This window comes from Sus scrofa, chromosome 11 (assembly GCF_054392235.1).
Source record: "Sus scrofa isolate SSC_HxYL_T2T_F1_AM1 chromosome 11, Sscrofa_HxYL_maternal_Yorkshire_Landrace_v2.0, whole genome shotgun sequence".
In the NCBI taxonomy this organism is placed as follows: Eukaryota; Metazoa; Chordata; class Mammalia; order Artiodactyla; family Suidae; genus Sus; species Sus scrofa.
In genome coordinates, this window is record NC_139393.1 from 75,693,750 (window position 1) to 75,721,465 (window position 27,716).

Below are 27,716 nucleotides of genomic sequence, written 5' to 3' on the forward strand. Positions count from 1 at the left end.
AAGATTTTAGAGCTGGAAAAAAGTCTGTAAAATCTACTTTGATCCTGTCTGACTCCCATTTACGTTCAAATATCTAACCTTGGGCTGCTGGGAGCCGTGTGAGTAAATGTGTGTGAAGTTCTGTCAGCAGGTGACAGAAAGGCTAAATGGGAATTGGGTGAAGATGTCATTTTCTATTAAGCCGCAATTATCTGTGGTCCTCTCGATGTTCTAGTTACATAAACACAACGGTTTGGCTTTGCAGTATTTCTCCTAGTTTTACCAGGCTTTCTGCCATGTTTAGATGCTGTATGTATGCATCATAAAGAGTGGCGTATTACTCTTCGTTTCCTTAAAATCCTAGTGTGACCACGGTAGGCAGGAGAGGAACTGCTGGAGGATGTGGCCCTGGTGGCAGATGGAGAGCCGGACGCTAACCTTGCTCCCGGCTGGGAGCTGGCCTGCAGTGTGTTTTGCAGGTTTGAGTTGCTGATGAGGTGGTGGCGGCAAGCCGGAGTCCCCTCCAGTCCAAGGCCAGGGACAGTGGTGGAAACCACTGGAGGTTGACCAAGCCATGTTCATTGACGGCATCTTGCTGGTGGAGGAGCCCAGGTCTGCTGCCTTTCTGGTGAACAGAAAACGTGAATAGGAGTTCCCGTCATGGCGCAGTGGTTAACGAATCCGACTAGGAACCATGAGGTTGCGGGTTCGGTCCCTGCCCTTGCTCAGTGGGTTAACGATCCGGTATTGCCGTGAGCTGTGGTGTAGGTTGCAGACACGGCTCGGATCCCACGTTGCTGTGGCTCTGGCATAGGCCGGTGGCTACAGCTCCCATTCAACCCCTAGCCTGGGAACCTCCATATGCCGCAGGAGCGGCCCAAGAAATAGCAACAACAACAACAACAACAAAAAGACAAAAAGACAAAAAAAAAAAAGTGAATAAAATATAGGAGAGGATGTGGCCATTGGATGGCCACTGTCCATGAGATGGAAGGTGGGAGGCAGAGGGAGGACAATGAATGGGTCTCCGTCTGTGTAGGCCAGTAGCTGTAGCTCTGATTTGACCCCTAGCCTGGGAACTTCCATACACTGCAGGTGCAGCCCTAAAACGCAAAAAAAAAAAAAAAGGTCTTTTCAATGGACTCAAGTACTAGGTGACTTTATGAGACGGGCTTTCTTCACTCAGCATCTTAAGTCTCTGGAAAGTCATCCTGCTTGTTTCGTGGGTCAGCCGTTCACTCTGCTCTGTTGCTGAGTGACGTTCCAGAGGGCGGATGGTCCAGTTTGTTTCCCGTGTGGAGGCCACAAGGGCCGTTTTCCGTTTGGGGCTGTTAGGAATAAAGCCTCCCTGAACATTTCCGTACAGATTTGTATGTGAACGTAGGTTTTCGTTTCTCTGGGATAAGTGCCCGAGAGTGAAATCCCAGCGTCAGGTGGTAGTTACAGGTTTAGTTTTATGAGAAATTGCTAAATGACTTTACAGAGAGGCTGTACTATTTTATATCCCCACTGGAGCACATGAATGATCCAGTTTCTCCACGTTCTTGCCACCATTTGGGGAATGCTCGCCAGTCTTTTATGTTCTGACAGATGTGTAGTGACACCTTATTGTGGTTTTAATTGGTAGTTTCCTTATGGCTACTGATACTGGGTATCTTTTCAGGTGTTTATTTGCCTTTTTTTTTTTTTTACAGCCGCACCTGTGGCATGTGGAAGTTCCCCAGCCCGGGGGTTTAATTGGAGCTACAGCTGAGGCCTATGCCACAGCCACAGCAATGCCAAATCCCTAACCCACTGAGTGAGACCAGGGATTGAACCTGTGTCCTCATAGACACTATGCTGGGTTCTTAACCCTCTGAGCCACCATGGGAACTCCCTTATTTGCCATCTTTGATGAAATGTCTGTTTATGTCTGTTGCCCGTTTTCTAATCGGATTGTTGGGTTTTTGCTGTTGGGTTCAGTTCTCCGTTTTTATAACACGGGTCTATGGCCGATGGGAGGGTGGAGGTCAGGGGAGGGGTCCTGAGGTTAACCCAGTAATCCTGTTGGTCTCGCTCCTTCCGCGGGTCTGTTAACCAAGCATTAGTAGCTGGGAGGGGGCGGGGGGCCCTTGCACTTGAACCCTTGCTTTCTGCTCTGAATGGGGCAACAGCTGCCTGTGAGAAGGGAGCCTTTCCTGCGTGTGCTCACAGTGACTGAGGAGCGGGGACGAACATATTTGCCGCAAGCTGCTATCTTGGGAGGCGACGAGGGAGGGGAGAAGCTGCCTCATAGGGACCTGCTCCTGGGTCTCCCTCTGTGACCCCCGGACCCAGTGAGTCTCAAATCAGAGCTTCTCAAACTCCTCTGCACATGTGCATTGCCTGGAGATCTTAAGATGCAGATTCTGATTCAGGAGGCCTGAAACAGGCCCAGAGCTTCTGCACGTCTCCTAGGCCCCAGGTGACGCAGTGCTGCTGGCTCCTGGCCCGTGTTTGAGAGGAGGAAACGGAAGCCCAGGTAAGTTAAGCAATTTAGCCAAAATTGCCAAGTCCGCCACCACCTCCCCTCCCACCTTCACTGCCAGCACAGCACGTGTCCCCGCCACCTGCTTAGAGAAAGTGACATTCTTCTCAGGAAGCAGCCCTGCCCTAGGGTGCATTTGAGTCAATGAATTAGTGCAGTTTCCTCTCAGGAATTTCTGTAGTTTTGGTCTGGTCCCGTTGGAGTTCCCCATTATGGCTCAGCAGAAATGAACTGACCAGTATCCACGAGGATACAGGTTCGATCCCTGGCCTTGCTTAGTGGGTTAAGGATCTGGTATTACTGTGGCTGTGATGTAGGCTGGCAGCTACAGCTCCAATTTGCCCCCTAGCTTGGAAACTTCCGTATGCCATACCTGTGGCCCAAGAGATGGCAAAAAGACAAAAAAAAAAAAAGACCAGACTAGCAAACTAAACTAAGGAGATTCCAGGCTACATCAAAAAAGTGAGCACCTACTCCATAAACCCTGTTTCACCGCATCAGCAGACTAAAAACCTCCAGGGTGTGTGAGAGGTGTTTGCTCTCAATCTGGTTACCAGCTGCTCAGGAGGAACTGTGTTCCTCCCCAAGTTCGTATGTTGAAGTCTAAGCCCCCGGGACCTCAGAATGTGACTGCGTTTGGACACAAGTCCTTTTTTTCTTATTATTTAAATAAAGTTTTATTGGAGTTCCTGTCGTGGCACAGTGGTTAACGAATCCAACTAGGAACCATGAGGTTGCGTGTTCGGTCCCTGGCCTTGATCAGTGGGTTAAGGATCCAGCGTTGCCGTGAGCTGTGGTGTAGGTCACAGATGCGGCTCGGATCTGGCATTGCTGTGGCTGTGGTGTAGGCTGGCAGCTACAGCTCCAATTTGACCCCTAGCCTGGGAACCTCCATGTGCCGGGAGCGGCCCAAGAAGTGGCAAAAAGACAAAAAAAGGTTATATTGAAGTCTAGTTGATCTGCCAGGTTGTGATAATTTCTGCTGTACAACAAAGTGAGTTATCCGTGTACACATGTTCATTATTTCTTCGGATTCTTCTCCCATGTAGACTGGACATAGATCCTTTAAAGAGGCGAAAATCCTATACGACTGGTGTCCTTATAAGAAGAGGTGAGGACACAGACTCACAGAGGGAAGACAGCCCTTTACAGGCCACCGAGAGAGGCCTCAGGAGAAAGCAAACGTGCCAACACCTTGATCTTGGATTTAACGACCTCACAACAGGGAGGAGATCGTTTGTTTATAAACCACCCAGTCTGTGGTACTTTGCTACGGCGGGCCTACGAAACGAACATACCAGCTAATAAGATGGAGACAGAAAGGAGGTAGCGCATGTCCCCTTGGCATGTTCTGCAGGAACGTGTGCTCAGAATGGCCATCTCCCAGCAGCGGGATGCCAGGTGGCAGAGCCTGGTTTCTGAGAAGATGAGGGCAGGGCAAAGTAGAATTTCTGTTCCTCAAATTGCACACACTGCCCCAGTGAGAGATCTTTTTAAGCTACTTCTAACCAAGTAATTTAATAGAGAAAAAATTGAGAGCAGCAGTGTTCACAACAGCCAAAAGATAGAAACATTGCAAAGAATCAGCAACAGAGGAGCAGATGGCATGTGGCGTATCCACACCACGGAATATTCGGTCTTTAAAAGGAAGGAAATTCCAACACCTGCTACAATACAATGTGCGTGGACTTCGAAGACATTCTGCTAAAGGAAATAAGCCCGACACGGAGGACAAATATTGTATGATTTCATTAATACGGTATGTAGAGTAGTCAAATTCGTTCAGGCAGAAAGTAGAAGACGACTTACCAGGGATGGGAGTTCCTATTACATGGGTAGAGTTGGTGTTTGGAAGGATGAAAAGGTACAGAGAGTCGTGGCAGTTACACGATGTTAGTACTATACTCAGTGCCACTAAACTATGCTCTTAAAATGATAAATAATCTGTTACGTAGTCTATCGCAATTTTACCAGTTTGGCATAAATCTAAAATTAAAAATTTTTTTTCTCAAAAATGAATTGTACTGAGACATTTTCAGCCTCCTAGTTGAGCAGAAGGTCTTACTGGGAAAGGAAGGTGGAATTTGGGATTTTGGCAATGGGAGGGGGAGTCTTGGAGGGAAAAGATTTGTGTGGCTTCAAGTGAGTGAGATGAGGAGAGTTGGGGTGCTAGGGGGTCAGAGGGAAGAGGATTGGAAAAGTCCAATGAGAGATGTCAACTCTTCTCAATTTTTTCCCCAGCAGGTTCCTTTCTCACCCCCTCTCCCAACCGTGACTTGATTTTCTCCGTAGCTACGTACTTCCCTGTGGAAGCTTTGAGCCTCCAGGCACCCACAGCACTCTCACTTCACACCTGTTTCCCTCTTTACCCATTAAAGTGTAATATTCTGAAAGGTTACATGACTCAGACAAATATAAAGTGCTTGCTTAACATATTAATTCTACTTAATGTAGTAATTAATGAAAGAACAATTAAGAAGTTAGAAACCAGTGCAAATGAGATTTAGACCTACAGGATTTATATTTTCTACCAGACAAGATTCTTTTGCATGAGCGGGACCCAGCGGCACTGCTAGAGACAGGACATGTTTGCATGACTCCCTTTCCTCCAAGTTTACACCTATCCCTAAGGATACCCTGTGGATAACCCTAACCCTTGTATACTAGTCCAGCCAGAGACAACCTTAGAGGATCTGGCACTCCTGGGTGGTCTGGGGGACAACACCCCCGCATTTCATGGGAAGGATACCAGTAATTTCTTGCCCATTTCCAAACCTTGGCCAGCTTTCCTAGCATCTCTATTTTGCAGTGTGTAAGTGGGGGAGTTTGCAGCCAACGCTGTGGGTCTGGTCCAACCTGTCTTGGGCTGAGGGGAAGTCACCCTTTTAGCCGACCTCCTTCCAAGGTCACTTGAGCTTCACGTCTGCATCCCCGGGCACCCACTATTACTTGAACTTCTGCCAACATTCCAGCATTTTCTGCCCCAGCGTTTACTACTTTGTTGTATTTAATCTACCTGTGGCAAAACGCTGCTTGTGGTCCCAGCTCAATCACCCACAGCCCTCCCTCATGCTCTGCATCCACGTCCTTCATTTTGGGGAGGGAAAACCAATATCTGCTCCTTTAGTACAATACTTTCTCGCTCATTCTGTGGCATAGGCAGCTAACAGTTCACAATGGGGCAGAAAAAGGATCCAGCACTATAAACATTTTTAACAATATTTGAAGCATTTACTCAATTTGAGTGCTTATTCTGTGTTAGGCTTTATAGTAAGAGCTTAGATAGATTTTTATTCTAAAGCCTTTCCAATCTGGGGGATATACAGCCAGGAAATCAGCTCATTAGCAAACTGAGGATCTGAGAAATGCCACCACCGTGTATGGCCTTCTGATGCCCTCACCTTTTAGAGGCCTGCTGCTTTGCCCAAATTCCACATAGCTGTAAGCCTTGGAGCACACAGCCTGTGAGTTCCTTCGAGTACCTGTTGTTGTGTACAAGGAATGACATTGGGACAAGCCATGGCCACCCCCACCCCATACCGCAGAATGTGACCTTGTTTGGAAACAGAGTCCTTGAAGATGTATCAGTTAAGATGAGGACAGACTTCCTGTCCTGGCTCAGTGGTAATGAGCCCGACTGTATCCATGAGGACGAACGTTCGATTCCTGGCCTCGCTCAGTGGGTTAAGGATCCAGTGTTGCTGTGAGCGGTGGTGGAGGTCGCAGACACGCCTCAGATCTGGCATTGCTGTGGCAGTGTTGTAGGCTAGTGGCTCCAGCTCCAATTCGACCCCGAGCCTGAGAATTACCGTATGCTGAGGGTGTGGCTCTAAAAAAAAAAAAAGAGAGAGATGAAGCTACATTGGTGCTGGGCAGGCCCTGTTCCAGCATGACCTGTGGCCTTCTAAGAAGAGGAGAGCGCCCTGTGGGGACAGAGACACACAGGGAGATGCCATGTGACAACTAAGTCAGCCACTGGAGTGATGCTAAGAGCCAGGGAACGCCAAGGAGGGCCAGCAGGTCTCGAGAAGCTGGGGGGAAGCAAGGACGGACCCTCCCCTGCAATTTCAGAAGGACCGTGGCCTTCTGACCCCTTGATTTTGGATATCTAGCCTCCAAAACTGTGCGAGAAGAAATTACTCCTGGTTAAGACCACCTGATCTGTGGTCATTTGCTACGGCAGCTCTAGGAAATTCAACCAGCAGGCAAACAATAGCGGGCTTATTCAGTAAGTGAGGACAATGTGCTCCCAAGTGGGAACAGAATTAAAATCACAATGTCCACCTGAGGGCGCTCTAGAGCCTTCGCTGCCTCCTTCCTGTTTTGACTCTGGCCTAGAGGGACCACGAATAATAACTGTTTGCAGGGGGTGACTCTCTTCATCACCTTTCAAAGGAATTGGGATTATTTTCAGTTTCTGCTCTATTGAAATATGGATTCAGACCACGAATGCCTTTATTGCACTGAAGGCTTTTGACCTGAGGGTTTGGTTAAAAGTGCGGGATTCTGAAGCGACAGCTGCTGACTGGCCGGCTAACCCACTCCGCCTGTCCTCATCGGGGCTGGGCACTGGGGCAGTGCCACTGACGACAGCTTTAATGAAGAGGACCCCATGCTGCCTGCAGCTTTTCACAATGGGGTATTCCCAGCAGACAGGAATCGGAGGGTTTGGGGGTCTTTTTTCAGGGCACAGGAAGCTACCAATCTGCTCTTCTCTGGAAATTACTATCTGCACTGACAACAGAGACATTCTCCCAATCTGTCCAGGACTTCATGCCAAGCCTCTGAGGTACCCGATTTTCTCAGCCGCTCACTTCTCGCAACTCCCGTGGCTCTCAGCCTGGTTCCCAGACCAGCAGCATCAGCATCCCCCGAGAGCTTGTTACACATGCACATCTTCAGGCCCAGCCCCAGACCTGCTGGCTCAGAAACTCTGCGGGGGCGCGGGGGGCGCCCTGCACGCTGAGGGTCAACAAGCCATCAAGGTGTCCCCGATGGCCACTGGTGGCTGAGAACCAAACTTGAATCTTTTGCCATCTGCAGCAAGGCGCAGTCTGAAGGCACTTACCTGCCTGTCCAGCTGCTGCTTCACCGCATCCCACCCTGGCTCATGCCTCCTTTATGTGCCTGCTTTTGAGTACATTCACACAGTCATTCAACAGACATCCAGGAAAGGGTCTCCCACAGGCATTTTGGTAGATGGCTCTAGATGGATCTGGAGCTCGGAGGGGATGTTGTTAAGCCCCTTCAGGTTGGAAGGAGCAAAGACCCCTTTGGTTTTGGGTTTCTTTCCCCAGGTGGCAGCATTTAGTATAAAGAAACCATGATAATGAGCATCTCTCACTACAATCACGGGGAGAAAAGGCTGAAGAAAACTTTTTCTATGAGAGAGGGAGAGGGAGAATGAATGAATGAACGGAGAGAGGCATGAGAACTAGGAAAGACAGGGGAGTTCCCGCTGAGGCGCAGTGGGTAAAGAACCCGCCTGCAGTGGCTCAGATCATTGCAGAGGTGAGGGTTCAACACCCCACCCTCACCCGGCACAGTGGGTTAAGGAGCCAGCATTGTCACAGCTGTAGCTTGGATTCAATCCCTAATCCGGGAACTGCCATATGCTGCAGGTGCAGCCAATAAAAAAAGGCAGGAAAGGCAGGAAATCATCTCAACATCTAGCCCCTGTGGATGTCCTTGGCATGTTCTTCATGACAAGCAGAAGCTCCCAGCCGCTCCAGCTGCCCAGCCTGGGGTGTCCTTTGCCGCCGGTTCTAGGAACTCCACTCACATGCGACAGGGCGCCGCTGCCTCTCGGTTCCTTCTGTGACTCGTCTCCGTGCTGCTGCTTTTCCCCCCGCTGTGAGCGCCGCCAGGGCTCTGCAGGTTGGCTTTCCTTGTCTCCTTTCCATTCTGGCGGCCAATGCAGCCTTCCTCTCCATCTCACACTGAAAGAGCCCACAGGGAGGGCTGGCCGACTGCGTTTCCAGGGTCACCCCCTTTTGCCGAGGCCAGTCTGGAGGTGCAGCTCCTGCTGGAGTGCCAGCCCCTGGCTGCTCAGCGCTGGCCAGGACACGTGGAGGCACAGGCGAGTGACGGCTCGGTGTTGTGGGGCTTGCAAGGGAGCCGTGGGCGCTGACAGGTGCTCAGGCAACACCAGACCCCTCTCTGGGTTGGGAGAGAGGTCTAGGAGGAATTGGTGACTGTGTGAGTGAAGGTGGTCGTTGAAGCCTCACGTGTGCTAACATGTCACACTGGCTTTAAAAGGGATAGTCTGGAGGTGGGAAGGAGTGGGACGGACTGGGATTTGGGGGTCTGGGTGCAAACTATGACATTTGGAATGGATAAACAGGTTGTTTGCGTGGCACAGGGAACTATATCCAATCTCCTGGGAGAGACCATGATGGAAAAACCATAAAAAAGAATGTATGTGTATGTATGATGGAGTCACTTTGCTGTACAGCAGAAATTGGCACAACGCTGTCAATTGTGATTTAATTTAAAAAAAATTTTAATGAAAGGAGTGGTCTGAAACATGGTAGGTTTCAGGGAGAAGCGATTAAAAGAGAAAAGGTCTGACATATGCCTCTTGGGACAGGAATTTATCAGTGATATCTCCGTTTCATTTGTAATGAACCAAGAAGACAGGCAGGAGTTCCCGTTGTGGTGCAGGGGAAAGGAATCCGACTAGGAACCAGGAGGTTTCGAGTTCAATCCCTGGCCTCGCTCAGTGGGTTAAGGATCCAGCGCTGCCATGAGCTGTGGTGTAGGTCTCTGATGTGGCTGGGATCCTGCATTGCTGTGGCTGTGGTGTAGGCAGGCAGCTGTAGCTCTGGTTCAACCCCTCGCCTGGGAACCTCCATATGCTACAGGTGCGGCCCTAAAAAAGCAAAAAAGAAAAACAGGCAAAGGAGGCAGTGAAAGTCAGCTGTGAAGGGTGAGAAGTATGGAAAGTCTTGCACTGTGTTGTTGTTTGCTGTTTTATTGTGAGAAGGTAGAACCCACAGCAGTAATTTGAACAGGGAGAATTTAATGGCGAGATCATAAAAAAAATAAAGGGGAGTTAACTCTAAAGAGGTGTAACAAGAACTCTAAAGACGCCGGCGTCACAGCTGGAGGGAGCAAGCACTACCTCTTAGAGCAGAGGCAAAATATCCACGGAAGACAGATTAAGGACTCATTGGAGAGGGGTGACTTGGCCACTGGATGGGGTAGTAGTTGGCTGGGGTACTGGGGGGGGGCCTGGAAAAGCAGGGAACTACCATTTGGGGTGCTGGTGAAATATCCTGGAGTGACAGTGAAACTTCCTGGAGGGTGTGTGTTACTGGGTCTCTCGCTGGTCCCAATGGCTCTTACTCTGTAAAAGCAAGAAAGACGCTGGAGTCAGGGGAGAAAAAAAGGTCTCTTTTGCTTGCAGTGTCCTTCCCATGCCTGCGCCTGATAAAACTGACTGCTGGGACAGGAGGCAAAGCAGAAATGCTTTTGGGATCCCGCTGCAGTGTCACAGGGCAGGGTGAAGAGAGGTGGAGGCGGAGCTCTGAGGCCATAAATTGTACAAACGGAATATCCTGCAGTGGAGGAGCCAGTAAAGTTGCATGTTTATACCTAGGAAAGTCATCACGTTAGAACTCCAGGGATAACCTTCTATGGAGAACTCGCAAAGCATCTCTCGTCCCACCCATCACCCAAGTTCTAGTCCAGCCTGCAAGCCACCCCCACTTTCTCTGATGAAAGTTCACATCCACCTGTTCGGAATTTAGCTAATTCCATTACTGCCATCTTGTGTGTATATATATAAAGCCCTTTTATTTTTTTTCTCAATTTCCAAGCCTCCCTCTCACTGCCACTTTATTCTCCTGTAGTATATTATGTGTTGCCCTCGAATACGTACAGAATTCTGAGAAGTACACAGAATTGTTTTTTGTGTATGTATTTCATACACACTCATACATACGTCCATGCGTATAGTGTTGGGCTCTGGGTCTCATTCTGTTTCCATTTTTCTCTCCACAGCATGACCTGCCCATGCAGCTGTGGGTGCCTCTTGTTCTTTGCTCACAGCTGCGTAGCCCCCACAGGTCGCACCCAGCACAGTTTTCTGCCCTTCCCTTTGATATTGCTAGGCTGACTCCAATGCCTGTTCCCGCAAACTGCAGGGACAAACATCCTCCTACACCTGCCCTTAGAGACCTGGGCAAACTTCCTGAGTTGCCCCGAGGCGTGAGATTGCTGGGCCACATAAGCCTGTGTACACATAGGAGTTTTACTGAGTTCTGCTGAGCTGCTCTCCAGAAGTCGGCATAGTCTGCACTCCTGTCTGAATGGCACGATAATTTCCATCTCCCTACACCTTTCTCAATAATTGCTATCACCTGACTTTTTTTTTTTTTAGTAGTGAATACAAAGTTTATTTATTTATTCCAAACATCTGGGCTATCGCCTGACTTTCTAATTATTCCTATGTTGCCAGTGTAGAGTAGAATCTTGTTTTTTGGGTTTTTGGTTTTTTTTTTTTGTTTTTTTTTTTGTTTTTTGGTCTTTTTAGGGCCACATCCATGGCATATTGTGATTCCCAGGCTAGGAGTTGAATCGGGCCTGCAGCACAGCCACAGGCACAGCAACTCGGGATCCTAGCCGCCTTTGTAACCTACACCACAGCTCATGCCAATGCCAGATCCTTAACCCACTGAGCAGGGTCAGGGATCCAACCTGCATCCCCAAGGATACTGGTCAGATTCATTTCCACTAAGCCACCATGGGAACTCTTGTTTTACATAATATGTGCTTGTCTCTAGCAGTGGGTTTGAGCATGTCTTCCTATTTTTCCATTTATATCCTTGACCCATTCTTCTACTGGGTTCCTGAATTTCCACCCCCCCGCCTCACCTGTGGCATATGGAAGTTCCCAGGCCAGGGATTGAATCCAAGCCACAGCTGTGACCTACAGCTGCTGCAGCAACACCAGATCCTTCAACCCTCTGCCCCGGGCAGGAGGGATCGAACCCACACTTCCATAATGTCCTGAAACACTGCAGTCAGTTTCCTAACTCACCGCACCACAGCGGGAATTCTGGATCCCTGACTTTTTTGGGTTAATTTTCTTGTATATTCTAGATAAGATGTCAACACACTTTACTGTAAAAGCCCAGAGAGCATTTCAGGCTTTCCAAGCCATATGTTCTCTGCTGCACTAATTCAGCCCCACAGCTGCAGCATGCGGCAGGCATGGGTGATGCTTAGTGAAGGGGGGAGGCTGCGTTCCAGTACAACTGTCTGTGTGCAAACAGGTGGCAGAACTGCGTTTAGCCTCTGAGCCAGGCTTGCCGACCTCTGTTCTACCTATTTCTTCCTTGCTGGATTTTGATGTGACAGTTCTCATCTCCTGCTCTGTCTGTGGTGTCCTTGGTTGATGAGAACGCTTTCATCTTGATGGCTTCAAATCTGTTTTTGTCTCCCTTTGCGCTTTTAGAATGTATTTAGGAAGTTCTTCTCAACCTCAAGATAGCAAATGTATCTGACATTTTTTTCTGTTGGTTTTATGTTTTTGCCTTTCACATTTTAGATTATCCCAGATTGACCCCTGTATGTAGTGTGTATTTTTTTCCACGTAGTAAGTTGCTTTTCTAACGCTATCCATTAAAGGCTGTCCTTCCCCCAAGGTTTGTGGTGCTGACAGTCATACATCAGATCTCATGTTTAAACGGATCGTTTATTGAACTTTTTATTCTGTCACACATTTATTTATCTGTTCCCTCTGCCAACACCTCGTTGTTGTTTTTGGTTTGTCTTGTTTTTACTATGGCTTTGCAGTATATCTTCACATCCGATGTATGACTCTTGTCATGACTGTTTTCAAGGCCCATGAATCCACACCTGTTTCACTGATGCAGACTCCTCTACCTTTTCTGCTGCCCCCTGGTCTCGAGTCATTTACAAAAGGAAACATGAAATATGAAGTCAGGCAAGCGCTTAGTGGCAATTCCCTATTAAGTGTTGTTTAGCTATTGTTTCTCGAATACCTGCTGAATTAGGACTCTTAGTTTCAAGAGCTGAAAACCCAGCTCAATCTACATTAATTAAAATATCTGGGCGTTCCCGTTGTGCTTCAGTGGGTTAAGAACCCGACTAGTATCCATGAGGATGCGAGTCTGACCCCTGGCCTTGCTCAGTGGGCTTAGGATCCAGTGTTGCTGTGAGCTGTGGTGTAGGTCACGGACGCAGTTCAGATCCCGTGTGGCTGTGGCTGTGTCTGTGGCTGGCAGCGGCAGCTCCAAGTCAACCCCTATTCCTGGAGTTTCCATTTGCCGCAGGTGCAGCCCTAAAAAAAAAAAAAAAAAAAAAAAAAGCATACACACACACACACACACAGGAATTCCTGCTGTGGTGCAATGGGGCAATGGGATTGGCAGGATCTCTGGAGCACTGGGAAGCAGGTTCAATCCCTGGCCCCACCCAGTGGACTAAAGATCCAGTGTTGCCACAGCTGAGGCATAGGTCATAACTGCAGCTTAGATCCAATCCCTGACCTAGGATCCATATGCCTTAGGGCAGCCAAACACACACACACACACACGCATTAGCTCATGTAGCTGAAAAGGCTATTGAATTGCTCTGTTCGATCTAGGGGTTCAAATAACATCATTAAGGCTCTCTCTCCGTCTCACTCCACCTCTCATCTCTGCTTTTCTCTGCTACCTGCATTCTCAGGTAATCTCTCCCCAAAGCAGCCTAGATGGTGGTACCATCAGGGGCTTACAGTGTCATCAAATTTCATATCCACCCCCAAAATGGACTCTGATTGCCTGACTGGGTCACATGCCTACCCCCGGGTCAATCATGGTGGCAGAGAAGGTGGCCGTGTGAATGGCAGCCCCACTGGTTTTAGGGGAGGGGCATTCCCAAAAGGAGAGCGCCTGGGCTGACCAAGAGGTCCATCTCGCCTTGGGCCTGCTGGTTCCCACCTTCCTCACAGCCCCAAGGAGTGCTGCAGGGCAACACTAAGGCCCAGGAAGTCTAGGCCCCTCGGAAAAGCCCCATAATCTGCAAGAAGCCCAGCCAGGATTAGCAACCCAGTCTGTCCATGTTACAGCAAGCCACTTTTGGAGCTTCCGTCGTGGTTCAGTGGTTAACGAATCCGACTAGGAACCATGAGGTTGCAGGTTCGATCCCTGGCCTTGCTCAGTGGGTTAGGGATCCGGCATTGCTGTGAGCTGTGGTATAGGTTGCAGACGCGGCTTGGATCTCACGTTGCTGTGGCTCTGGCGTAGGCCGGTGGCTACAGCTCCAATTGGACCCCTAGCCTGGGAACCTCCATATGCCATGGGAGCTGCCCAAGAAATGGCAAAACAAACAAAAAAAAAGCAAGCCACTTTTTTTTTTTTTTTAATTTAGGGCCACACCCACAGCATATGGAGGTTCCCAGGCAAGGGATCGAATCAGAGCTGCAGCTGCCAGCTTACACCACAGCCACAGCAGTGCCAGATCCAAGCCGTGTCTTTGACCTTCACCATAGCTCACGGCAATGTGGATCCTTAACCCACTGGTGGGGCCACAGATCAAACCAGCATCCTCATGGATACTAGTCAGGTTCATTACCACTAAGCCACAGCTGGAACTCCAAAGCCGGCCTCTTTTTGATTATGCTGATGTCACTTTAAACCCACCATGGCACAAAGTGAGCTCATTTTTCCCAAAATCATGTCCAAAGTTCAAACTCCTCAAAGTTATTGCCCTTTCTGCTGTCTCTCTGGTGTAAAATGTTGCCGTCTTCTTACTTGATTCAGCCTTTTCTTTCATCCCAGGGCCAATCCCCGCTTCCCTGACCTGCTGTCTCCACACTCGTTCTGGGCTTAAAGCCTGCCATCCATATAAATGTACTCTCTGTGCCCTGTCTCAGTCTGTCCCGTACACGGCCAGCCCTTAAACTCCCTAAAGTAGAGGTTCTTAAAGTTTTTAAAATGATCTTTTGGTTTAAAAAGAGTATCAGGGAGTTCCTGTTATGGCCCAAGAGTAACCAACCCGACCATTAGTATCCATGAAGATGCAGATTCGATCCCTGGCCTTGCTCAGTGAGTTAAGGATCCGGCATTGCCGTAGATGTGGTGTAGGCCAGCAGCTGCAGGTCCAATTCGACCCCTAGTCTGGGAACTTTAATATGCCACATATGCGGCCCTAAAATAGCACACACACAAAAAAAGTGTATCCGTTTGTATTACTGCAATGATGCAGCACAGCCGAGCCCCTCAAAACTCAGGGTCTTAAAACAATGAGTATTCATGCCTGGGAAGTGTTTGTATGTCGGCTGAGGTTCAGCCAGACAGGACTGGGCTGGAGGCTCTGCTTTCTGCTGGGACAGCTTTGTTTCTATTTCAGGTCTTGGGTCTTTTTTTTTTCCCCACTTTTCCAACTTTATTAAAGAAAAAGCAGGGAGTTCCCATCGTGGCTCCGTGGTTAACAAACCTGACCGGTATCCATGAGAACGTGGGCTCCATCCCTGGCCTCAGGCCATGGGTTAAGGATCGGCGTTGCCATGAGCTGTGGTGTAGGTCACAGATGTGGCTTGGATCCCACATTGGTGTGGCTGTGGTGTAGGCCGGCGGCTACAGCTCTGATTTGACCCCTAGCCTGGGAATCTCCTACATGCTGTGGGTGTGGCCCTAAAAAGACAAAAACAGTAAAAATTAAAAAGGCAGTGATGGTAAATCTCTAGAACGTAGGCAATTTTCTGAGATTCTTCCCTTGAGAACATAACACTTCCAAACACATGCCAGAGAGTACCTGGTTCCCAAATGCGCTAAGCAGGTAAGCAGCTGAAATCCTAAAGCGTTCATCTTGCAACTTTCCCCAGTGTGTGGTCTGTCTTGGGTTGGGCAGTAATTGCCAGAACAGCTCCCATAGAGCTGCTCTCCCCGCCTCCTCCTCACCCTGCTGGGCTTTGCCAGGACGTGCTCTTCTCATGATGGTGGCAGAAAAACGTAAGGCCTCCAAAGGCTTAGAGCTGGAGCTGACACACTGGCAGTGGCCAAGTTCAAAGTCAAAGGGCAAGGGGCAGGGGACCACTGGAGCCATCAGCCAGTCTCCTGCACAGAGGCTCAAGTCTAGACTCCACAGTCTTCCATTGCCTGGACTCACGCCAGTCATCCAACCCAAGCCCTCACTTGGGCTATTCATCTGGGACACAGGTCATGGATGTTGGGAGTCTCATAGAGTCAGGTGAGATTGGGCAATTCCAGACAGCAAATTATATTCCAGCTGCAGACCAGACTTAGCCTGGCCCTGCTTCCTTCCCACCGCACACAAAAAGGGGGGAATTTTATGGGCCCACTTGTTATTGGTCATTTTTGCAAAATAAACAAATGGTAAACAATTTTTCTTCTAGGAAATAAACTAAGCCAGAGATCTTCTTATGGTTTTTGGTTTTTTCTTTCTTTTCTTTTTTTTTTTTTAGTTCTTTGGGGGGAAAAAAAAAATCTCAAGGAATTATTTTCTCAATAAACGGTAGCAAGAGTTTATTTTTATTGGATTGACCTAAATCCTCCCCCACTTTCTTTTTTGGGATTGAGAGAATGACTGCAGAAATGAGAAAGAGATCAGTTTTTATTCTTTTTGTGTGTGTGGTTTCTCTGACTGGAAAAGAAAAGCCCGGCATTCTTTCTGTATTTGGTGCACTTCAAAGTTAGAAAAATTTAGATAAAGTACATCAGGGTTATGGTTGTTCTAGATTTCAGTCTATTTATAACTTCCTCATATTTCACATTTGTTTGACCTCAGGTAAAGGAATGCTTTTGAAAAGTATAACGATTTGATCCTAGGAATGGATGTAGCAAAAATACCGGGGTCAATAAGTTAAATAAAAAGGCTTAAAATAAAGGAAGAAGAAGAAAAAGAAGCAGCAAAAACCAGATTTTGCAAACTTTAAGCTTTGCATGATAATAGGAGAATTTCCTAGCTATGTGTCTGTAAAAAATGTTATGGTCTGAAAAATATTTTTCAAAGTTTACCAGAGTAAAAAAACTGGAATTAGAAGAAACTAATTTCTTAATACTATGAATTCATTTTCACAGCTTATGTAGGGCCTCTCCCTATATTTGTCTTTAATATTTTTATTTTATTTTTGTTTTTTGTTTTTTGGTTTTTTGGGTTTTTTTGTCTTTTCTAGGGCCGCACCTGCAGCATATGAAGGTTCCCAGGCTAGGGGTCTAATCTGAGCTTTAGCCACTGGCCTACGCCAGAGCCACAGCAATGCCAGATCCGAGCCACATCTGGGACCTACACCACAGCTCATGGCAATGCCGGATCATTAACCCACTGAGCAAGGCCAGGGATCAAACCCGCAACCTCATGGTTCCTAGTTGGGTTCGTTAACCACTGAGCCACGATAGGAACTCCGTCTTTAGTATTTTTATATACGTATTTTGTTTCTTTTTCACCAAAATCTGAATATCTCTATGTGTGTTGGAGTGTTACAGTATTATCTAAATATACGTCTCAGTAATTTATTGAAAGGGAAAAAACAAGTTTTAAAACAGTATGGGAGTTTTCTGGTGGCACAGCAGGGTAAGGATCTGGCATTGTCACTGGTATGGCTTGGGTTGCCTCTGTGGCGTGGGTTCAATCCCTGGATGGTGAGGGTGCAACAGAAAAAAAACAAACCAGTATGGTGTATATGTGATGTTGATTTTGTTCAGATATATGTGTGTGTATGTTAGTGTGTGTATCTATATGGCTGTGTGTAATTATATATATATGTCAATCATCTATTCATCTATGGAGAGAGAAAAAGATACACGTAGAAAAATGCATAAAGACACATCTATAAAGACATCAGAATATTAACAATTACCTTTGAATGTTAGCTTTCATCTGAAGTCTCTATCGATTTATTGCCATATGTTTCATTTGGTCATATGTTAGAGAGAGAGAGGAGTTCCCGTCGTGGCGCAGTGGTTAACGAATCCGACTAGGAACCATGAGGTTGCAGGTTCGATCCCTGGCCTTGCTCAGTGGGTTAACCATCCGGCGTTGCCGTGAGCTGTGGTGTAGGTTGCAGACGCGGCTCGGATCCCGCGTTGCTGTGGCTCTGGCGTAGGCCGGTGGCTACAGCTCCGATTGGACCCCTAGCCTGGGAACCTCCATATGCCGCGGGTGCAGCCCAAGAAATAGCAAAAAGGACAAAACAAAACAAAACAAAACAAAAAACAACAACAACCAAAAAAAGAGACGTTTAACAGTTGGGCCTTTTTAACCTTTGGAATCCTAAAACTCCTCTAAGTTTGAGAAAAATTAAGGACAAAACCTTTAGAAGGGTTGTTGTTTGAATGCTGGAAACCGTATGGCCGGCTGTGTTGTTGTTGTTGTTTGGTTTTTCGGGGTTTTTTTTTATGGCCGCACCCTTGGCATATGGAAATTCTTGGGCCAAGGATTGAATCCAAGCTGCAGCTGTGACCTATGGAGCAGCTGTGGCAACACTGGACCCTCTAACCCACTGCCCAGGCGGGAACAATCCAGCACCTCCACAGAGACAAGCCAGATCATTAATCCACAGCGCCACAGCAGAACTTCTGTATTGATTTCATTAGGCAGAAAATTAGAATGAAGCAAATTAGAGATGGGAAGGGATGAGTATGGTTATCGATTGCCTTCTTCTCCCGCAGGTCCTCATGCAAAGCGCAGAAGTATAGGTGCTCAGAGTCTGGCCCTGTGTATCAATGTCAGGTGCAACTTACACAGGAAAACTGTCATAAGACCAAGCAAGGGTCAGGCAGATTTTGCTAAGTGAAATATAACTTATGCTTAGAAATTTTTTCCTACTTTTTTTTTTTTTTCTAATGGCTGCACCTGCAGCATACGGAAATTCCTGGGCTAGGGTCGAATCCTGAGCTGCAGCTGCCAGCCCCCACCACAGCCACAGCAATACCAGATCGAGCCGCATCTACCACCTATGCCACAGCTTTTGTTAACACTGGATCCTTAGTCCACTGAGTGAGGCCAGGGGTGATTCAACCCACATCCTCATGGACACAACGTCGTGTGCTTAATCCTCTGAGCCACAAAGGGAAATCCTAAAAATTTTTTCTTATGCAGCAGTACTTCAAAAAATAACCACATTGGAGTTCCTGTCGTGGTGCAGTGGTTAACGAATCCGACTAGGAACCGTGAGGTTGCAGGTTCTATCCCTGGCCTCGCTCAGTGTGTTAAGGATCTGGCGTTGCCATGAGCTGTGGTGTAGGTTGCAGATGCGGCTCAGATCCCTCGTTGCTGTGGCTCTGGCGTAGGCCGGCAGCTACAGCTCCAATTAGACCCCTAGCCTGGGAATCTCCAAATGTCACGGGAGCAGCCCTAGAAAAGGCAAAAAGACAAAAACAAAACAAAACAAAAAAAAAAAACAACACATTATGAAAAAATTGTGAAAAAGATTTAAACAGGAGTTCCCTGGTGGTTCAGCAAGTTAACCATCCAGCATTGTCACTTCTGTGGCTTGGGTCACTTCTGTGGCATGGGTTCGATCCCTGGCCCAGGAATTTATGCAGGCCATGGGCATGGTCTTCCCCGCCCCCAAAAGATATTGTGAATAAGATTAAACACTAACAACATGCATAGGTTTGGAATTTGACAGGTGGCGTTTTACTTCTTATAAATCAAAAGGAATCACAGAAGTAATTACTCTCTTTTTGGGTTTCCAAATGTAGTCTGCTAAAATGTAGATATCTGAGAGTCTTTCACTGGAGAGATGATGATAGTTTATGAGCAAGACAATCCCACAATTGATTTGGAGCATCTACAGTAGCTGTTGGGGGAAATAGAGAGACAAAGATAATGGACTTTGCATTCAGAGTTCGACTTATCACAAAAGTTCAAAATTTGCTTTGAGAGTTCCCGTCGTGGCGCAGTGGTTAACGAATCCAACTAGGAACCATGAGGTTGCGGGTTTGATCCCTGGCCTTGCTCAGTGGGTTAGGGATCCGGCGTTGCTGTGAGCTGTGGTGTGGGTTGCAGACGCGTTTCGGATCCCGCGTTGCTGTGGCTCTGGTGTAGGCCGGTGGCTACAGCTCCAATTCAACCCCTTGCCTGGGAACCTCCATATGCCGCAGGAGCGGCCCAAAGAAATAGCAAAAAGACAAAAAAAAAAAAAATTTGCTTTGGCCTTTTGTTTTAAATAATTAGCAGGACAACCAGTAAACATGAGAAAAAGCATTAGAGAATGTTAGCCACAAGAACAGGCACTTTTGTTAGATGGACCATTTTGCCCCTGGCTCAAGGCCGTTGATGCCATCGTGAGCTGGGGTGCCAAGGGTTTAGCAAATGGGGATTAAGGCATCATTCAGAGCAATTTCGTCACATAAAGTCCCACGTGCCTGGTTTATCGGGATAAATCCAAGTTTGGGTCCTGTTGCTAAAAGAAAAAAAAAAAAGCTAGGCACGTGTTACTTACAAGCCAACCTGAGGGCCTCCCGTCTATTATCAGCAATACACAGATTTGATTCTTTTGTAAATGAGATTGTCAGGGCCCAGGGGATTTGTCAGTGTCTGGATAATCCTCAAATCAGCTGCCTGCCCCACCAGGGATATTAGGAAATTGTCAGTAATAAGGCTGGTTAACAATCTTCTTGTCTGTGCATTAAAGATTATTCCACAAAACCCACAGGGTCTTAACTAACCAGCCTTCATTATATGGTTCCATATTCCACATTTTCTCCTCAAGTCTCCTGTCCACACAGGCTGTGAAGACTCTGTCAACTGTGCAAATCACGGAGCCCTTACTCTGGGACAGAGGCTGGCACTTCGTGAGTTTTTCATCCGATATGGGATATGGAACAGACACAGTGGCCACAAAGATGCCCGAGGGCATGTGGAACTCGACTGTCCACATACAAGGCCGGTGCAGGGGGCTCCTGCGTCAGTTTGAATTAGGGACCCAAGTCAAGTTTGGCGAGACTGCCGTTTCTCTTTTCTTCTTTTTGCCTTATTGTTTCTATGATTTAAATTTGGTGCTTTCAAAAACGAATACATACACATGGTTCAAAAGTTTTAAAATTGCAAAAAGGATAAAGTGAAAACCTTTCCCTGCCCTTTCCCCACTTGCTTTGTTCCTGCCTCCTTTGCCTGGTAACCCCTGTCGTCAGCAGCATCATGTTATCCTTTCAGGGTTTTGAAATAATTGACTATAAGAAACTATGAAACATTTATTTTCATTCTACTCTTTTTTCCCCCCACAAACGACTTTTTTTTTTTTTTTTTTTTGGTCTTTTTGTCTTTTCTAGGGCCGCTCCTGCAGCATATGGAGGTTCCCGGGCTAGGAGTTGAATTGGACCTGCAGCTACTTGCCTACACCACAGCCACAGCAACGCAGGATCTGAGCTGCATCTGCAAACTACACCACAGCTCATGGCAACACCGGATCCTTAACCCACTGAGCGAGGCCAGGGATCAAACTCCCAACCTCATGGTTCCTAGTCGGATTCGTTAACCACTGCACCACAATGGGAACTCCAAGATAGATTATAATACAACTCTTCTGTGGCTTGTCTTTTTCCTCTAGCAATATTTCCCTTACACATAACAAAATAGCTTTTATATTAGTGCATAAGAACATTAGTACATTATGTTAGCACATTAGAATATTAGTATTGGAGTTCCCATGATGGCTCAGTGGTTATTGAACCCAACCAGCATCCACGAGGATGCGGGTTCTATCCCTGGCCTCGCTCAGTGGGTTAGGGATCCCCAGTTGCCGTGAGCTATGGTGTAGGTAGCAGACGCAGCTCAGATCCCACGTTACTGTGGCTGTGGTGTAGACCTGTGGCTACAGTTGCAATTGGATCCCTAGCCTGGGAACCTCCATATGCCACAGGTGTGGCCCTAAAAAGACCAAAAAAAAAAAGAGAAAATAGAATATTAGTCTATTATATCACAGTTGCATACTTTTCTGTGGTTTCATGTACCATATTTTGAAAAATCAGTTCCCTGTTGATGAACATTTACGTTTTTTCCCCCAATATTTTGCTATAACAAACAATGACACAGTGACTAACCTTGCACATTAGCGTGTTAATACTATTTACTTTTCACAGGGCTACCTGGTATTGGCCAAGACAAGGGCATCTCTCCCTGGCTCCTTAGGTTAATAACCAAAATTTCTAATAGACTATTTCTTAAAAAAATTGAAGTGTAGGAGTTCCCTGGTGGCTCAGTGGATTAAGCATCTGGCAGTGTCACTGCTGTGGCTTGTGTTACTGCTGTGGCATGGGCTTGATCCCTGGCCCAAGAATTTCCACATGCTATGGGTGCAGCCAAAAAGAACAAAATAAAATAAAATTGAAGTATAATTGTTCACAATGTTTTGTTAGTTTCAGGTGTACAGCAAAGTGATCTCTTTATACATACATTTTTTTCAAATTATTTTCCCCTATAGGTTATTAGAAAATTTGGGGATATTGAGTACATTTCCCTGTGATATGCAGTAGGTCCTTGTTGATTATCTCTTTTACATATTGTAGTGTGTATATGTTAATCCCAAACTCCTAATTTATCCCTCCCCCTCCCCTTTCCTCTTTGGTAACCATACATTTGTTTTCTGTCTGTGGGTCTATTTCTGTTTTATAAATAAGTTCATCTGTATTATTTTTTTAGATTCCACATATGAATGATATATGATAGTTGTCTTTGACTTACTTCACTTAGTATGATAATCTCTAGTTCATCCATGATGCTGCAAATGGTGTTATTTCATTCTTTTTTATGGCTGAGTAATATTCCATTGTGTATATGTACCACATCTTCTTTATCCATTCATCTGTTAATAGACATTTAGGTTCCTTCTGTGTCTTGGCTGTTGTGAATAGTGCTGCACTGAACACTGGGGTGCATGTATCTTTTCGAATTACGCTTTTGTCTGGCTATATGCCCAGGAGTGAGATCCTTGGACCTAATAGATTTTTATAGAAGGCAAACATCCTTTTTATTATAAGGAGACAGATAAGGGGTCATTTTGAAGCCTGGCTGTCACTCCTCTGCCTCCCCCATTTTCACTCTTATCCTTAGGTGACTCCATTTCCTCACATCATTCAGAACTAACGATCTGGGACTGCTTGCCTTTTGGTTTTTTTTTGTCTTTTCTTGGGCCGCACCTTCGGCATGTGGAGGTTCCCAGGCTAGGGGTCGAATCAGAGCTACAGCTTCTGGCCTACACCGTAGCCACAGCAATGCCAGATCCAAGCCACGTCTGTGAACTACACCACAGCTCATGGCAATGCCAGATCCTTAGCCCACTTAGCGAGGCCAGGGATCGAACCTGCAACTTCATGGTTCCTAGTCGGGTTCGTTTACCACTGCGTCACAACGGGAATTCCTTGTCTTTTTTTTTTTTTTTCCTTTGATCTCATCAGCTGCATTTGAAATGCTATTATTTGTTTCTTCTCAGAGACGGGGCAAAGTGGTGCTGAATGATTTCTTACATCACCTTAATAACTCTTACTCAGTAAATATTTATTTAGTATCTTCTGGGTCTCAGGCATCATTTTAGGCATTAAAAATATAGTAGCAACAAAGTAAACTCAGTGCCCATTTCGTGGAGCTTACATTCTAGTGGAAAGTAACCCATCATAAACAGGAATGACAGTGACGGCAGGCAATGAGCAAAGACGTGTCTAATGTGATTTCAGAAGGTGCTCAGTGTCTCTGTTTAATCAGTTCAAGGTGAAGAGTCCTTTTCAAATGACAAACACAGAAAGGACTCCAATTCCCGTTTGAAAAATTACTGAAGCTGCTTTCTTTAGAAATTTTCAGTCAGAGAGGCTCTGGCCAGAGGAAAACTTGTTGATTCTGATGCCAACAGAGGTGTTTGTGGTCATTTGAACCAATAGCATCACTTTGGACTTGGAATTGGCATTAAAAGCATTTTTTTTTAAATTACTCAATGAATTTATTACATTTATAGTTGTACAATGATCATCACAATCCAGTTTTATAGGATTTCCATCCCACAACCCCAGCACATCCTCCCACCCCCCTAACTGTCTCCTTTGGAAACTATAAGAGTTTTTTCAAGAACCAGGTTGTACGCGGAGGTATGCTTGGGAGGGTTTTCTTTTTACTGGGTGTTTTCGCTTCTTATTGCTACTGCTTAATGACGACAACATTGCTTAAAATAATATAGCTTTAGGAGTTCCCGTCATGGCTCAGTGGAAATGAGTCTGACTAGCATCCATGAGGACACAGGTTCAATCCCTGGCCTTGCTCAGTGGGTTAAGGATCTGGCATTGCCATGAGCTGTGGTGTAGGTCTCAGACACAACTCGGATCCAGCATTGCTGTGGTGTAGGCCAGCAACAAAAGTTGATTCGACTCCTAGCCTGGGAACCTCCATATGCCTTGGGGGAGGGCTTCTAAAAAGACGAATGAAATAAAGTAATACAGCTTTAATGAGGTCCTGCTGTAGAGCATAGGGAACTACATCTAATCACTTGTGGCAGAACATGATAGAAGATAATATGAGAAAAAGAAAGTATATATATGTGTGACTGAGTCACTTTGTCGTGCAGCAGAAACTGGCAGAACAATGTAAATCAACTAGTCTTTTTAAAAATTTTAAAAAGAAAAAAACCCATAGCTTTATTATTTTACAGTTCTGGAGGTCAGGAGTCCAAAATAGCTCTTAAGGGGATAACAATCAAAGCATCGGCAAGGCTGCATTTCTTGTGGAGGCTGGAGGGGAGCTGTCTCTTCCTCACCTTTTGCGGCTTCTAGAGGCTGCTTGCATTCCTCGCCTCCGGCCCTTCATCGCTCTGATCTTAATTTCCTGCCACGCCAGATCCGATCTGCATCCGCCACCTATACCATAGCTCAAGGCAACTCCAGATCCTTAACCCACGGAGCAGGGCCAGGGATCTAACCGCATTGCTCATGGATCCTAGTCTTGCTCATAACCCCATGAGCCCCAATGGGAATTCCCTTGGGGGCTACTGCTTAGCCCACCTTGTGGGCAATTCAGAAACAGCAACTGAAGATAATTATTAACATACAAAGTGAATTGAAATAACAGGGAAAATTATGTAAAGGATAATCTTGGCAGAGGATGCCTCAAGATTCAACACTTTGAGTTCCACAAATCAATTCTCAACATCTGTCATGTGCCAGGCACTGTTCCAGGGGCTGGGGATTCATCAGTGAACAAACAGGCAAAAATCCCTGTTCTCACAGGGCTTCCATTCAACAAAGACATCACAAATAAGCCTATCATTTAGTAGCTTAGAAGTGGGTAATTTGGGAAAAAAGTGAATCGGAAAGGGTCGAGGAGTGGGGGTGGGCCGGAAAGAGGTCTCAGGAAACCATCCGCATACGGACGCTAGGGGGCGCTGCAGCACGGTTTTGGCGGCTGAGCTTAGACAAGGTTCTTAGTTAATCAGCATTTGGGAGGTAGAAGGAATTTTAGAGGTCTAACTTCTTCAGTTTATAAAGAGAAAGCTAAGGCTCAGAAGGTCCACAATGTGGTCTCTAGTTATTTTGCATTTGGCCTAAATTTGAGAGACAGTCTCCTCTCTGTCCAAGAAAGCCAGACACAGTCACCGTGTTATCAAAGGCAGGACCTGCTGGGAGGTAAGGCTGGGAGGGTTTTGTATCAGAGCAGCAGGCGGGATGGATGGTTTCAGAGTGTAGTTCTATCTATGCCACTGTGGAAAAATTATTCCACAGAGCTTCTAATATGCCTCTTTCTAAGTGCAACATTCTGAAGTCTTAAATCAGTGACATTGGCCCTGTAGCCTTTGAGACACAACTTTGGTGAGATAACCTACATCTGCCAGAGACCAAAAAGAACGGGAAATGAATTATGATAAAGAGCCTTTGGTGTTTGTAACAAAAGAATAATGCAGCTTCATTTTCCTAATCGTTACTGCTTTAAATGAGTACTTAAGTTATTTGAGCTTGAAATGGTTGTAGTAAACCACTGGTTGGTTAGGTATTTTTATCCAGTATCTCCTTGGGTGTGACTATTTTGGGAAAGTGTACTTGAGCCATACAAAAACTCAATCTGTCTAAGATTAGCAGTGAATTTATTGGAGTTTCATGACAATTGTAAGACCAGGTGGTAATAATGTTTCCATTCAGACCTGTCCCAGCGCAGCATTGAGCCTTGGGCATTCATGTGGTTTATAGTCTGGAGCCTCTGCTCTCTCTACGTGCTCTGTTCATCCCATCACACTCTCAGGCTCACTCTCCAGGTCCAAGTGCGATCCTGGTCTCTGCAGAGCCCCCTGGTTTCCCTGCCCTTCTCACAGGGAGGAAATTGAAGCATCCTATCTATTTCCATACCCCTTTCCCCATCATCACCAGCAGACCTCAGAACTCACCCATTTTTCCCACTTAGCTATCTGCCTCTTTCATGGATAGCTTCTTTTAAAAATCTTTTTTCCCCCCTAAAAAATTGAGAATTGAACTGCCATCTGAGCCAGAAATTCTGTTCCTGGGTATTTACTCAAAGAAAATGAAAACACTAATTACAAAAGGTATATGCACCCCAGTGTTCATTGTAGCATCATTTACAATAGCCAAGAAATGGAAACAGCCTCAGTGTCCAACAGATGAATGGATTAATAAGATGCAATATATAAATACATAGGAATATTACTCAGCCATAAAAAAAGGGAAGGCAAGGTAGGTACAGGGGAATTAAGAGGTGCGAATTACTAGGCATAAATAAATAGGATACATGGATGTAATGTATAACTCAGGGAATATAACCAATATTTTGTAATAACTTTAAATGGAATATAATATATAAACTATTGAATCAGGAGTTCCCGTTGTGGCGCAGTGGTTAATGAATCCGACTAGGAACCATGAGGTTGCGGGTTCGATCCCTGGCCTTGCTCAGCGGGTTAAGGATCCGGCGTTGCCATGAGCTGTGGTGTAGGTCGCAGACGCGGCTCGGATCCCGTGTTGCTGTGGCTCTGGTGTAGGCTGGCAGCTAGAGCTCCAATTGGACTAGCCTGGGAACCTCCATATGCCGAGGGAGCAGCCCAAGAAACAGCAAAAAGAGCAAAAAGAAAAAAAAATATTGAATCAGTATGTTGTACATCTGAAATATAACATTGTAAATCAACTATACTTTGCTTAAATAATAAATAAAATCTCTTTTCTTTCTTTTTTTTTTTTTTTTTTTGTCTTTTTGCCATTTTCTTGGGCCGCTCTCGTGGCATATGGAGTTCCCAGGCTAGGGGTCGAATCGGAGCTGTAGCCACTGGCCTACACCAGAGCCACAGCAACGCGGGATCCGAGCCGCATCTGCGACCTACACCACAGCTCACGGCAACGCCGGATCGTTAACCCACTGAGCAAGGGCAGGGATCGAACCCACAACCTCATGGTTCCTAGTCGGATTCATTAACCACTGCGCCACGACGGGAACTCCCTCTTTTCTTATTGTGGTAAAATATACATAACAAAATTTACCACTTTAACCATGTTAAGTGTATAGCTCAGTAGCATTAAGTACGTTCATGTTGTGTAACCATCATCACCATCCATTCCCAGAACTTTTTTTGTCTTCCCAAACTGAAACTCCGCATTTATTAGACACTAACTCCCCATTTCCCCTTCTCCCCAGCCCTGGCACCTAGTCTCCTTTTTGTCTTTAGGAGCTTGACTCTGGGAGACTCGCGTAAGTGAAATCACGTAGCATTTGTCTTTTTGTGACTCGCTTATTTCACTGAGCACGATGTCCTCAAGTTCCATCCATGTGGTGGTGTTAGTGGGGCTTATGTACAGAGAAACAAGTCACCCAGGCTTTTTACCAGGAAGCAGTGTTTACTCCTGCCGGCACTGGCTCAGCTGATTAGTATCCAGAGGCTGAGCCCCGAACACAGCGGGGCATCACCTTATACACCCCCTTAGGTTTCCCGCCACATCTAAATTCCTTTGTCTCCCTTATAAGGCGTTCTGTAAATCTTGAGCAGACAGTTATAGATATGCCTGCGTTCATGGATAGAGGTTAAGATATATTGCTAGAGAACTGGGCATGTGCACACAGGTGCTGGCACGTCGCCTTCCGTTTGATCTAGGAGGGCCTGGCCCCCTCCCACTGCAGTAGCCTGTGGCTGAATTTCATTCAGGTAGCTTCTTGGGCTTGGGAATCATGTCAATAAGTGCTTGAGTTGGAAAAAGAAGGGGTGGATATAAATGTAAAGCAATGAGATCTACGAATAATCTCAAAAGAGAGGGGGTTGACACTGACTGCTGTGTGTCAA

At 46.3% G+C, this 27,716-nt stretch overlaps 1 protein-coding gene across 1 annotated transcript in view; it reads left to right on the forward strand.

Moving 5' to 3' along the window:
• The first annotated feature begins 8,156 nt into the window (after positions 1-8,156).
• Positions 8,157-27,716, forward strand: part of CLYBL (citramalyl-CoA lyase) — a 283,442-nt gene continuing 263,882 nt past the window's right edge. Inside the window, exon 1 of the mRNA XM_084982224.1 lies at positions 8,157-8,362. The gene's annotated coding sequence lies outside the window, so the exon portion shown is untranslated. The remainder of the gene's footprint in view (positions 8,363-27,716) is intronic.